Source organism: Pogoniulus pusillus, chromosome 21, assembly GCF_015220805.1.
Source record: "Pogoniulus pusillus isolate bPogPus1 chromosome 21, bPogPus1.pri, whole genome shotgun sequence".
Lineage (NCBI taxonomy): Eukaryota > Metazoa > Chordata > Aves > Piciformes > Lybiidae > Pogoniulus > Pogoniulus pusillus.
This window is the reverse complement of record NC_087284.1, coordinates 9,325,524-9,337,998: the sequence shown is the minus strand read 5'-3', so window position 1 is coordinate 9,337,998 and position 12,475 is coordinate 9,325,524.

The following is a 12,475-nucleotide window of genomic DNA, read 5'->3' as shown; positions in this document are numbered from 1 at the left end:
CCTACACTGGAGGAGAAAATGATTCACACCAGAGTTGTCTTTGCCTGCCCAGCTACTGATGACAACAAGCTCTGGCAGGAAAGAGCAGCCTTTGTGCATTGCCTACGGCAAGTGCAGTACAAAAGGCACGAAGCAAGAATGAACCAAGACGGTGAGGGTGAGACTATGGCAGCAGATGAGCATTGAAAAGACCTTCTGAGCAAAAGCAATACTCCAAGTTACATTCGAGTTGCTGCTATTTGCAGAAAAAACGTAATTGTGAAAAAGACACCCAGGGAGACAACCAAAACGTCTAGGGAGTGCATGGCTGTAGGCTTTGCATCTCTATGTGTCTTAACTCTGCCTTTGTAAAGGGCATATGTGTGTATTTGGTTGCCCTTAAAGCCCAAAGCCATACTGGAGCTAACACTCAAGGAAAATATCTGTCGTCTTTGTTGCCTTAAAGCAAGAGCTTCCTCCCATAGGCAGACAGGTCCTCTGCAAGGGAGGGATGGGAACAGAAAGCCTCATCCCTTCAGTACAAGGGGCAATGGGTGCAAGTTGAGGCATAGGAAGTTCCATGGAAACATGAGAGGAATTTTTTTTACTGTGAGAGTGACAGAACACTGGAACAGGCTGCCCAGGGGAGCTGTGGAGTCTTCCTCTCTGCAGATATTGAAAACCTGCCTAGACGTGTTCCTGTGTGGTCTGGTATAGGTGATCCTGCTCTGCAGGGGGGTTGGACTCAATGATCCCTTCCAGCCCCTGACATTCACCCCTAGGATGCCTATTGCTGAGTTCACATCATACAGTCCACATAACTACTGACAGATGTGGCAGGGGGAGAGAAGAAAGAGAGAGAAGTGATGCTGTAGCCCACCAAAGTCTGTTTATATTTCAAAGATACACATTCAGATCTTAGCAAGGAAGAGGTGGCCTATCCCTGCTCCACAGCATTCCCTGGTTGGGCAGCTAAGCTGTCTGCAGTAGGGAACACCAGCAAGTACTCCCTGGAAAGCCATGGCTACGCTTCAGTCCCCATGAAGAAATGGTGGGCTACACCACAGGCACAGCTCAAGCTCACACTTCAATAACCTCTGGTGGCCCTGCATACTTTTAGGCTACAAAAGGTAAAAGGTAGTTGAGTTTGCATTCAGATTTGCAGTGCTGGCATGCTCCACTGCCCAGATGAAAGGGCTAGGAAACCAAAGGATTTGTTTTCACCACCGACACAGTGCCTCCATGGTGACGGTGGGAATTGGGAAGCTGTTCTCTCTGTCTAGAATGACACGTTCCTGTGTTGCTTTGAGCATAAATATTACCACAGTGTCCTGATTAGGTCCTACCCATGCTTCCTTCCAAAAGCCTCCCAAACTTCTATTATCCAAAGGAAATTGTATTTTACTTACTGCTGTGATGCAGATAGGGTTCACCTTCCAGCATTTCCAGACAACAAATTTAAATGTCTTATGCTGTGCCATTAGTCAGTTCACAACAAAGACAAGGAGTGGATATGTTTAAGTATCAAAATAAGATACAGGCCAGCTGGCTAAATTGTGACATCTGGACCATCATTCCATGTATCCAATTATGCCTTCTGTAGGAGAAATTGTTTTGAAAACCCACAATAATGCTGGCTACCAGACTCTTCTTACAGACCTGCAGGTAATCTAAACCCAAACATTGTCATCTCTGCAGGAGTAAACTTTCCTTCAGACTCAGGTCTACCAAGTAGGTTCACTGTAAAGTGACTCAGGAGCTTCTGGATAAGCTGCAGGTACATGGTCAGTAGAGAGACGGCGTTAACAGAAACAGCACAACTCAGCAGATCCCTTTCCTTGCTAGTGATACATGGGAAACAGAGACACAAGTAGGTACACTGGTTTCTTTTAAAGGGTGGGCAATGGAAAAAAAAAGAAAGGATTCTACATTGCCAAGCTAGTGGTGTTTAAACATCACTTACCCTCCACCAGATTGAGGTCTAGCACTACATAGCTGTATGGAATCCTTCAACCCTGCCTAGTTACTGATGAGAAATTAATCATTTCTGCTCATGGTGCCAAGAAACTAATAATCATTGCTGCAGTTGTGATGATTCAGATGGAGGGGTCCACACTGGGACTGGTAACTGAGTAGCTAGGAGGACAGCCCTGTTTCTCCCAAGAATGTGTATTTTGGGCTTGTTTGCTGTTGGAGGTAATGTTAAAATAATGGTGAATTCCTAATAGCTTCTTGTTCTTATTTCTGAGAATTGCTGACATATGACTGATGAAGATGTGGAAAAACAGAAGATGCTAACTTGAAAAGCAGAATATGCTTAACCTAAAGTAGTTGAGGCTTGCAAGAGAGAAGTGAAGCAACTCTCACTCTCTCAGTCTGACTAAACGCCAGTTACTTGCATCAGCTTCCCAAGCTCCTGCATTTACCTTTCACTAAATTATTACTACTGTTGTTCAGTTTGACCTCAGAGTATTTTCAATATACACCTTATACACCTGTATTTCTGTCAGGTATAACAGAAGTAGTGACAGGATTTTTCCTTATTAAAGAAAAAACCTCAAAACTGTTTTTAAGTCCTCTGTGAATTGGACACTTCCTGCTGTGGTATTTATCTCAGAAAATAAGGTCAAGATACTGGATGTGTGACATGGAACACTTTGAATATTAAAGTCTGAAGCCTTGTAACACTGCCAAGTTACAATCTACTGATAAACCAACAACTGAGATCTTGACCTCACTCTTCCAGGCCTTCAACAGCCCAATATAAAACACAAACTAAGATGCTGCTGCATGCTAGGATCCAGCAGTTAAAAATGCTTGTCCTTGCCTATGGACCAGTAAGCCAGACACGCTTCATTGTAAAAGGGATGCAACCAGCCAGGTGACTCTCCTGTTACTCAGCCTGCTTTTGGCCCTTGCTCCCATCGGCTCTCCCTGCCACTCCCTCTGAACACCTCCGAGTGCTTGTTCGTACATGCTGCTGAATTGGAAAGGAAAACAGCCTTCTCTCTGCTCGTTGAAAAGGCTCATTCGGGGGAAGGGAAATAATCCTGCTGCTCAAAACAGCGTGGAGAACTAATTCAACTATTTCCAAGCCTCAAAGAATCCACTGCAGTCTTTTTTTTCTTTCCTTCTCCCAAACTCACTAATGCTCAGTGTGTGCCTGATTGCAATTAGTGCTGTCATGCTTTGGGGACCACAGGGGAAATCATCTACAAGTGGGCCTGAATAACAAGTGGAACCAACTGGTGCATTCTTTCTACACTGCCAGTCATGAAAAGTCTTCTAACTGAGTTACAGCTCTCACGAGAAGCTTTGGATCTTGCAAGGAAGCCAATGACAGGGTGTCATTCATACACTTCTGTTTTGAGTCAGGGACCCCCAATTTTAACATGATTATAAATATTCAAAGGTCAAGACTGTGGTGCCTGCTAACATACACACAAGAACTTTTCATATTCCTCACATAAGATGGGTCTAGATTACTGTTTAGCAGAACAATTCGCATTTAAAGTAAGCCATAGGCAAAATATTTTGCAAGTCCATAAGAAATACTAGCAAAAAGCAGAGAGTTATGAACCACAAGCTCATCTGCAATAAAAGCAGCACAATAATAAAGTGCTATTGTATGGGTCCAATGAGACAGATATAACCTGAAGAGTAAGAAGCTGTCTCTCCTTTTTCTCTCTCTTCCCAAAGCATTTGCACTGGTAGGCATAAAGGATAGTGTCACATAGCAACCCACTGATTCAAGGTGTGTAGTAGCAATACGGTTTTCCTCAGACACGTCTGCTGACATAGAAGTATTACTCACTGGTGATTACTTCTAATAACAGGCAGGAAATTCATTCTCATACTTAACATGTACTCACTTTTGGGTTTTTTTTAATGACACTGATCCTGACTGGGGTATACATTTCACTTGGAAAAAAAAATCAGTAGGCAACCAAACAACTGGCAGCTTTGGATGAGAACAAAGCCTTTAATTTGGCAAATGCAAAATCAATAATCCCATGTGCTGGAATCGGGTTCTTGAGGATTTTCCTTAAAGGCATTGCTCCCAACACTTAGCACCAGGCATAATGCTTGGTGTAATACAAATAAATCACCTTGAGAGATAGATTTGACTGACTAGTTGGGTGTAATACAAATAAATCACCTTGAGAGATAGATTTGACTGACTAGTTGGGTGTAATACAAATAAATCACCTTGAGAGATAGATTTGACTGACTAGTTGGTCTGTGAAAATAGTCTCACAGTATGACTAGGAAGTTGTAAAGGGTTAACCCTCCTGAGGGAGTGGTCTTGACCCTGAGCCCAGGTCCTCCTGACCCCTCGCTGGGGGTGGGAGGGAACACTACCAGGTGTGGTGGTTAGCCCACTCCCACGTCCTGTCAAGACCCCTATAAAAAACAGAGGAACTTCTCATTTCTTTCTTGCTTGCCCTGCCTCCCTGCCTGACTGCCGCAGGCTTCAATGCCATATCAGAAGAAGAGACAGGGAGAAGCAAGCTTGATGCAAGCAAGTTCCAAATCTGTTTATTGCATTCCAAACATGTGTTTTTAGACCTTTCATCAGAAGGCTGCAAACTGTACTAAACTGCAATTGGCTACAGGTACTTGCATTAGAAATGACACACTAATTGGCATAGACATTTGTCCTATTCTCTCAGCAACACATATATTGCGTCTAAGCATTCTGTCAGCAGAGATAGGCAAAAACCACAGGCTCCAGCCTTACCTTTGTTTATATTTGTTATACCATTCTCTAAGGTCATCCCAACCTTCTACTTTAACTCAGCACGTAGTGAGCTCGTGCACTCTCGCCTGTGCATGGCTCATGTTCCACTCTTTCAATTTCCAACAGCTGTACCACAGTCAGACAAGTCTGCAGAATCACTGTGTTTAATGTCACTGTACCCAACACCTGACAGCATCACCATCCTCTTTCCTGCTACTCTTTGTCTTACCACGTGGCCATAAGCCACGAGGCAGACAAACTCATTGCCATCAATCTGGTTGTATTTACATATTTTGTATCTTGCTTTTCCCCTCCCTATAACTTTTATACCTCCCCTACTTCCAATAAATACCTTTTATTTATTGTTTTTTTTTCTTTTAACTTCCAAATCAAAGTGAGACTATTTGGGTGTGTTATACCTTCTCTACACGCAATTCCTTTTCTTTGGAAAAAGGGGGAAGAGAGAAAAGCATCCTAGAGATTGTTATTGGTTGTATTAACTATATTTGAGTCTCTGGGAAATTGAAACTAGCACTGAGACAGAAGTCAAAATGCAAGGGGAAATCCATAGGTGTAAAAGAGCCAAACCCCTTTATGTGGTATTGTCAAACTTTCTTTTTTTCCCACTGCACCAAGGCTGAGATTCTGTGAAACAAAAGCAGAGAGACAATGCTTTGGACTGAATATTTCTCACTAAAGCACCTGTGATCCCCTCCTTCCAGGGAGACAAAGTGTGGTGGTTTGGCCCAGGTCCCTTTAAGAAGGCCACGGAGTGCTCCAGGAGGACCAGAGAGGTCCAGGAGGAGGATCCCAGACATGTAGTTTTTGTTGTTCAATCCCATACTCCTGCTGTCGCTTTAGAAGTAGGCAGCAAAGCCAAATCTCTCTCTTTTCTCTCCCTTCCATTGGCTCTCCAGAGGGAGTCTTATCTGGCAGCTAATGGGGGAGTAGCCTGCCTGTGGCCTTCAAGGCTGCAGCAGATTCCTTGCTGTGCAATCAAGGATGTTTGGCCCTAATGGGAAGTGAGCACTGGGGTTAGCTGGTTGAGCTTGGCTGGGGGAAGGTTCATTCTCATGTATCCTCTGTCTGTAGTAGGTGTTAAGGATTCATATATCCATTTTTTTTCCCCTGCACATCTTCAAATACACTTTTCTCTATTCATAGAATCAGGCAGGTTGGAAGAGACCTCCAAGATCATCCAGTCCAACCTAGCACCCAGCCCTGTCCAATCAACCAGACCATGGCACTAAGTGCCCCATCCAGGCTTTGCCTGAACACCTCCATGGACGGTGACTCCACCACCTCCCTGGGCATCCCATTCCAATGCCAATCACTCTCTCTGGCAAGAACTTCCTCCCCAGGCACAACTTGAGACTGTGTTCCTGTTGTGGCAGGCCTGATGGGCCAGAAGTAGGCTTATACCTGTACTGGCTTGCCCAGGCACGTTTTTCTCCTCGGGTAAACAAGGTACACACATGCTTAACTGGTGTCTGCCTTGTGTAAGGCCTATGTTTTTCCCAAATTTGGGTAAATACTCACTTTACTGCAACCACCTTACCCATGTAGCATTGATGGGGCTTTCCCTACATATCCACAATATATTGTGCTTGAACTGTAGAACTGTGGAGGACCTCAACTAGTGAATTATTGGCATCATTACAATCCATCAGTAAGCTTCTAATTGAGCATAGGAGCAGTGTTAGAGTTCTGTTTCCCTTGTCTAGCAAAATCCCATCTATATGGGGATAAGATTGCTCTGAGATAAATGTGGAAACTCTAAAGGGAGGAGAACACATTGACATGAAGTAACTCAGTAGAAGTACCTTTCCCAAGAGGATTCAAGGGAGCAGGCAGTCCTCTCCCTCAGACACAAAAATACTTTTAACTCAGAACTTCACCAGTTTCTGGAAGAGATTCCATGACCTTCCGTGTCCACCATAGCAGACCTGGACTCTAGCATACAGCTTCCCTTCCACCTTTTGGTATCTAATGGTCCCTAAAGTGTCTCTCAGCATACAGAGGAAAGGAGTATGAGAACTGGGGTTGGTTTTTCTCCCCTCTTCTTTTTATCCATTGTCATCAGTGAGTCACTTTATTCTGTAACCCAAGTAGTTATTTGTCTGTGTGATTAATGCAGACAAAGGCCCACACTTTCCCAGAGTTGCTTATTGCAGTTTCATAACCTGGGTATATGCATATTAAAGGAAAACAGAAGCTTAAAACCAGTATTTGCTGAAGACTTCACTGGAAATGGGTGTTCATAGGTTGAATTTTCTCCCTCTCTGTGTTTTCAGTGGAGGACAGAGAGAAAGCTTTTATTTATCCCTGAACATGGCTAAAATGAGGCATGACATGTTCATGTTTGCTTCTCTGGCTGGTCTTTGGCAAATCTGGCAATCAAATCAGTGTGCATTCTTAGCCACTACTTGAAGGAGCACAGCCTGCACTTTGTATGATCAGTAAATGAGAGAAGTTACACCTGCAAATCTTGACTTCCAGATGTAAAACTTAATGGTCCAAAACCTCAGCTAATGTAAACTAACTGGTGCCCATAAAAGCAAAGGAACTGTTCCCATATGCAGCAGTTGATCAGCTCATATCACCACTAACCCAGGAGTACTAGACTTGCATCAGAAAACACATTACAAAGAATATTATGGGAAATAGTGTAAAAAAAGTTTTAATTTTAAAAGACTTATTCTGTGTTTTACAAAAGAAAGTGCTGGGAGGTGCTAATAGAATGTTTCCTTTTCACCTTTTCAGCTACATTTACCCAGATGATAGGTAACCTACAGAGAAGTCATTGTCCTCAGTCCTTCTGAGATCTAATGGTCCCATTAAACCCTATGGGGAAATTCCATGCATATTCCAGGAAACTAAAACTTATTATCACAATAGCATTAACATTTATATAAAAGGAGTAGGATGTAAAGATGTAATTAGGTCTGTAGGAACTTGTGGTAGTACAAATACTCAGCCATCTGTTTGGCTGAGGTCAGGATTCAAAGCCCACTGTGAAGGTGACTGCTGGCTTCAGTGGAGTTCAGGTAAAACAAAGCAACAGACTTGTTAGTGAGAACTGTATTGAGAGTTGTGGACAAAGTGTTGTACATGTGGAAGGAATATAGACAGTTTATGGCAGAATAATAGCCCAGTTCAAAGAGCTTCCTGCTTAAGATGAAAATTATTCTGCCAAGAGTAGCTCAGCTGAAGAGAAAGTTAAATGACTTATCTATCCAGTTTCTGCTCCTTTCCATACAAGACCTAATTAAAAGGCTTAGGGATTAATAAAGAGGGATCTGTGATGGAAATGCTAGCCCAGAAATCTAGTGCAGACTAGACTGCAGTAGCTGCACAGCCTGCTACTCCTCGTATGATTGACTGCCTTTAGTAGCTGTGGGACTTCTTGTGCTGCCCTGAGTCTGCACAAGCAAGAAGTGCAGCAGCAAGTGTCTCACCAGTGCTCATCCTCCTGTACACTGCCACTGCATCTTCCATACTGTGGAAAGAGATAACACTGTACTTGGAAGACACCTTAGATGACATCCTCCCACCACAGGATCACAGGATGTTAAGGGCTGGCAGGGAGCCTCCAGACATCATCGAGTCCAACTCCCCTGCCAGAGCAGGACCATATAATCTAATGCAGCTCACACAGGAATGCATCCAGATGGGTCTTGAAAGTCTCCAGAGAAGGAGATTCCACAACCTCTCTGGGAAGCCTGTTCCAGTGCTCCTTGACCCTTACAGTAAAGAAGTTCTTCCTCATGAACTAAGTGGTCTTTCTGCACTTAAGGTCTTCTGCAGCTTTGAAGCAGAGGGCATGGTTAGACACTTCTTAAAATACCATTTTGAAGAAAATTACAAACTACCATTCAGAAGGAAAACTACTTGAAGGAACTGCACTGTGTCTAGTCTCAGACCAGTTCTCTTCCCCTTTATCTCCTTGTTCGGGCTGCAAGTCATTCAGTAGTGTTGTAAACACTGCTCTCTACAGTCACGGAAGCAAAATACCACTTCGAGTTTAGCAGGAGAATAAAGTCTGCTGGGACTGTCAAAGGTAGCATATCATTTTTAAAACCTAGTCATTGTCGACTTTAAGCTCCTATCTGTGGTTAAACTATACCAGTTGCTCTGTCACCTGATGATCCCTCTCCAACAGAGAAAGGAAATGAGGAAAAGGAGAGAAGACCTGAGAGTTGTAATGAAAATGGATTTAATGAAACAGCAAAATGGGTAGCAGTGCCAACATAAAGTACACAAAGATATACTTAGTCCAAAAAAGATACAGTGGTCACACTGCACCAAAGTATTCCTGAATCTACATCTCTTCCATCATGCACAAAGTCTTCATCAAAAGGATTTTATTCCATTTAGTCTCCATGAGTTAGCAAGACCAAACATTTGAAATGAAAGAGGTGAAATGTTCATCTTTGGCTTGTACACAGAATGCCAACAAGAGTGTCCCTTTCTGGTAAGTTCATGATGAGGACGGCCTAAGAAACCCCCAGTGCATGGGTCAAGTATTACTCCTGAAGACAACACAGGTAAAGCTATGAAAAATACTGTTCCAGATAAGAATCATAAAATCACAGAATTGTCAGGGCTCAAAAGGACCTCAAGGATCATCCAGTTCCAACCCCACTGCCATGGGCAAGGACACCTCACACTAGATCAGGTTGCTCAGAGCCCTATCCAGCCTGGCCTTAAAGACCTCCAGGGATGGGGCTTCCACCACCTCCCAGGGCAACCTGTTCCAGTGTCTCACCACCCTCATGGTGAAGAACTTCTTCCTAACATCCAGTCTGAATCTACCCACTTCTACTTTTGCTCCATTCCCCCTAAGCCTATCAATACTGACACCCTAAAAAGTCCCTCCCCAGCTTTAGTGTAGGGCCCCCTCAGATACTAGAGGGCCATAATAAGGTCTTTTTGGAGCCTTCTCTTCTCCAGACTGAACAGCTCCAACTCTCTCAGTCTGGCTCCATAGGAGAGGAGCTCCAGCCTTCTGATTATCCACATGTCCCTTCTCTAGACACGTTCCAGCATGTCCAGATCTTTCTTGTAATAGGGACTCCAGAACTGGACACAGTCCTCCAGGTGAGGTCTCAGTAGAGGTGGAGAATCACCTCCCTCAACCTGCTGGACACACTTCTCTTAATGCAGCCTAAAAATCTAAGAAAACCTAAGAAAACCCTAAGGAAAAGAAAAATCTTCCCCAGGAATGTCTAGCTACTTCTCAGCTGCCACAGTGGAGAAGAACTGCAGGTATGAGGCCTGGCTGTGCTGCAGTCTTGATTTGTTTATTGATGTCTCCATGCACTGTGGACCCCTTTCTTCCATACCAAGACATGGTAGCAGGAAGAGTTCTCCATGGCAGCTTACTCAGCCTTAAGAAACACAGGAGATCATGCATGCCTGCTCCAGTCATAGCCATGTGAGTAACAGTGTCCCAGGACATGAGGAGATGAGCTCAGCTGAGGACAACAGCTACCTGTATCAACATCTTTATTAGGTTTTATTTTCAGTACCCTTAGCTGTACACAGTCATTGTGATATGGATTCTTAGTATATGGTAACACAGGAATTTCAGCTCTGGCAAGTATCAGATAATATAACCATACTTGTCCCTCAAATAGAAGAAATAGCCTTGACATGACACTAGCTTCACAGGAATTAATCTTGATGTCATTACTCAGCATTCAGCCAGTCTCTCCTCAGGCAAAACCAGCAGCAAAGTCACATTGTAGCAGGAACTCTGTATGAGTAAGGCTTAGGTAAAGAATGCAAGATTTGGCCTGTTATCTGTAAAGACACAGATGCCTTTCCTAATTTTTTTCAGTCTCATCCACATTTGCAGAAACCAGCTGCTTTTTCTAGAGTTTCAGAGGCTAGTTCAAGCATGACTGGAGAGGCATTCACTACTTAGACACTTGTGACATCCTTATTGTTTTAGGCCCAGGTCTAAAGTCTAAATATAGCATCACAGGTTTGAAAGTTGTGGGTACAGATGACTCAGCCAGAAATGTTAGTGACAAAAGCATATCTGGGAATACTCTGTTATGATAATCAGAATGAGAAGGTAAAGACAGAAGGGTAATTATATTTCCAACGGAGCAGTGTGGTTAAATGTAGACCAAAGGCTTTGTGATCACAAAAACACAGAATCCCCATGGTTGGAAAAGACCTCAAAGATCATCAGAGGGCTTTAAATACATCCAGGGATGAGGATTCAAGCAATTCCCTAGGCAGCCTGTTCCTGTCTTTAACAACCCTTCTGTATAGAGGTTTTCCCTAATGTCTAGCCTAACCTGCCCTGGTCTAACTTGATGCCATTGTCTCTTGTCTCATCAGCTGTGAGAAGAGACCAACGCCCAAGTCTCTACAACCTCCTTTCAGTTGCCATGGAGAGAGGTAAGGTCTCCTCTCAAGTCTCTTTTTTCACAGACTTAACAACAACAGTTCCCTTAGCTTACTCCTCGTAAGACTTGTTCTCAAGACCCTTCACCAGCTTCATTGCCCTCCTCTGGACCCACTCCAGCACCTTGATGTCTCTCTTACACCGTGGTGCCCAAAACTGAGCACAGTACTCAAGGTACAGCCTCACCAGTGCCAAGTACAGTGGAACAACCACCTCTCTAATCCTGCTGGCAACACTATTACTGATGCAGGCCAGGATGCTGTTTGCCTTGTCTTTACTGAGGGTACTCTCAATCTTCTTATCAAGATCATTGATACTAAACAGGAGTGGCCTCAGCACTGAGCCCTGGGGCACACCACTAGTGACCAGCCACCAACTGGATTTAATCCCATTGACTATCACTCTGTGCCCAGCCAGTGTTTGAGCAGAGCACACACCTGTCCAGGCCTAGGGCAGACTTTTTTCATGAGGATACTGTAGGGAACAGTATCAAAGGTTTACTGAATTCCAGGTAAACAACATCCATGGCCTTTTCTTCATCCACTAAGCAGGTCACCTTGCTGTAGAAGATCAGGTTTGTCAAGCAGAACCTGCCCTTCATGAACCCATGCTGACAGTGCCTGATCACCTGGTTGTCTTGCACATGCTGTGTAATGGCATAATGGCACTCAGGATGATCTGCTCCATGACTTTCCCTGGCACTGATAGGTCTGTCATTCCTGGATCCTCCTTCTGGCCCTTCTCGTAGACAGGCATCACGTTTGCAGTCTTCCCTCAGCTGGGACTTCGCCACTTAACTAGGACTGCTGGTAAATGATGGAAAGCAGTTCAGTGAGCACTTCCACCAGCTAGCTCCCTTGGTACCCTTGGGTGTATGCTATCCACCTTACAGACTTGTTCGTGTCTAAGTGGTGCAGCAGGTTGCTGACCAACTCTTCTTGGATTAGGGAGGCGTCATTCTGCTCCCCAGCCCTGTCTTCCAGTTCAGGAGACTAGGTACCCAGAGAAAACCTGGTCCTACCACTACACACTGAAGCAGAGACTTAAGGAAGAGATTACCACCACCTTCTCAGGTAAAGGGGTGACTGTGACTGTCCCTATTACCCCCTGCCCAAAACAGGCAGCCCACTGACAGTATCAAATAAGTTCAGTGAACTATTTAATTACAAAATCAAACGTTAAAGTGACACTGCAATTATTAAATCAAACTTGCATGGAGGTGATCAGAAGAAGAGAGTTTATTAATCTAGTGGAGTTCCCCAGATACTCCTGTTTCTGCCCTAAACGTGTCACAAGAACACAGGGAAGGATACGGCACTACTTTAGCAGACGTT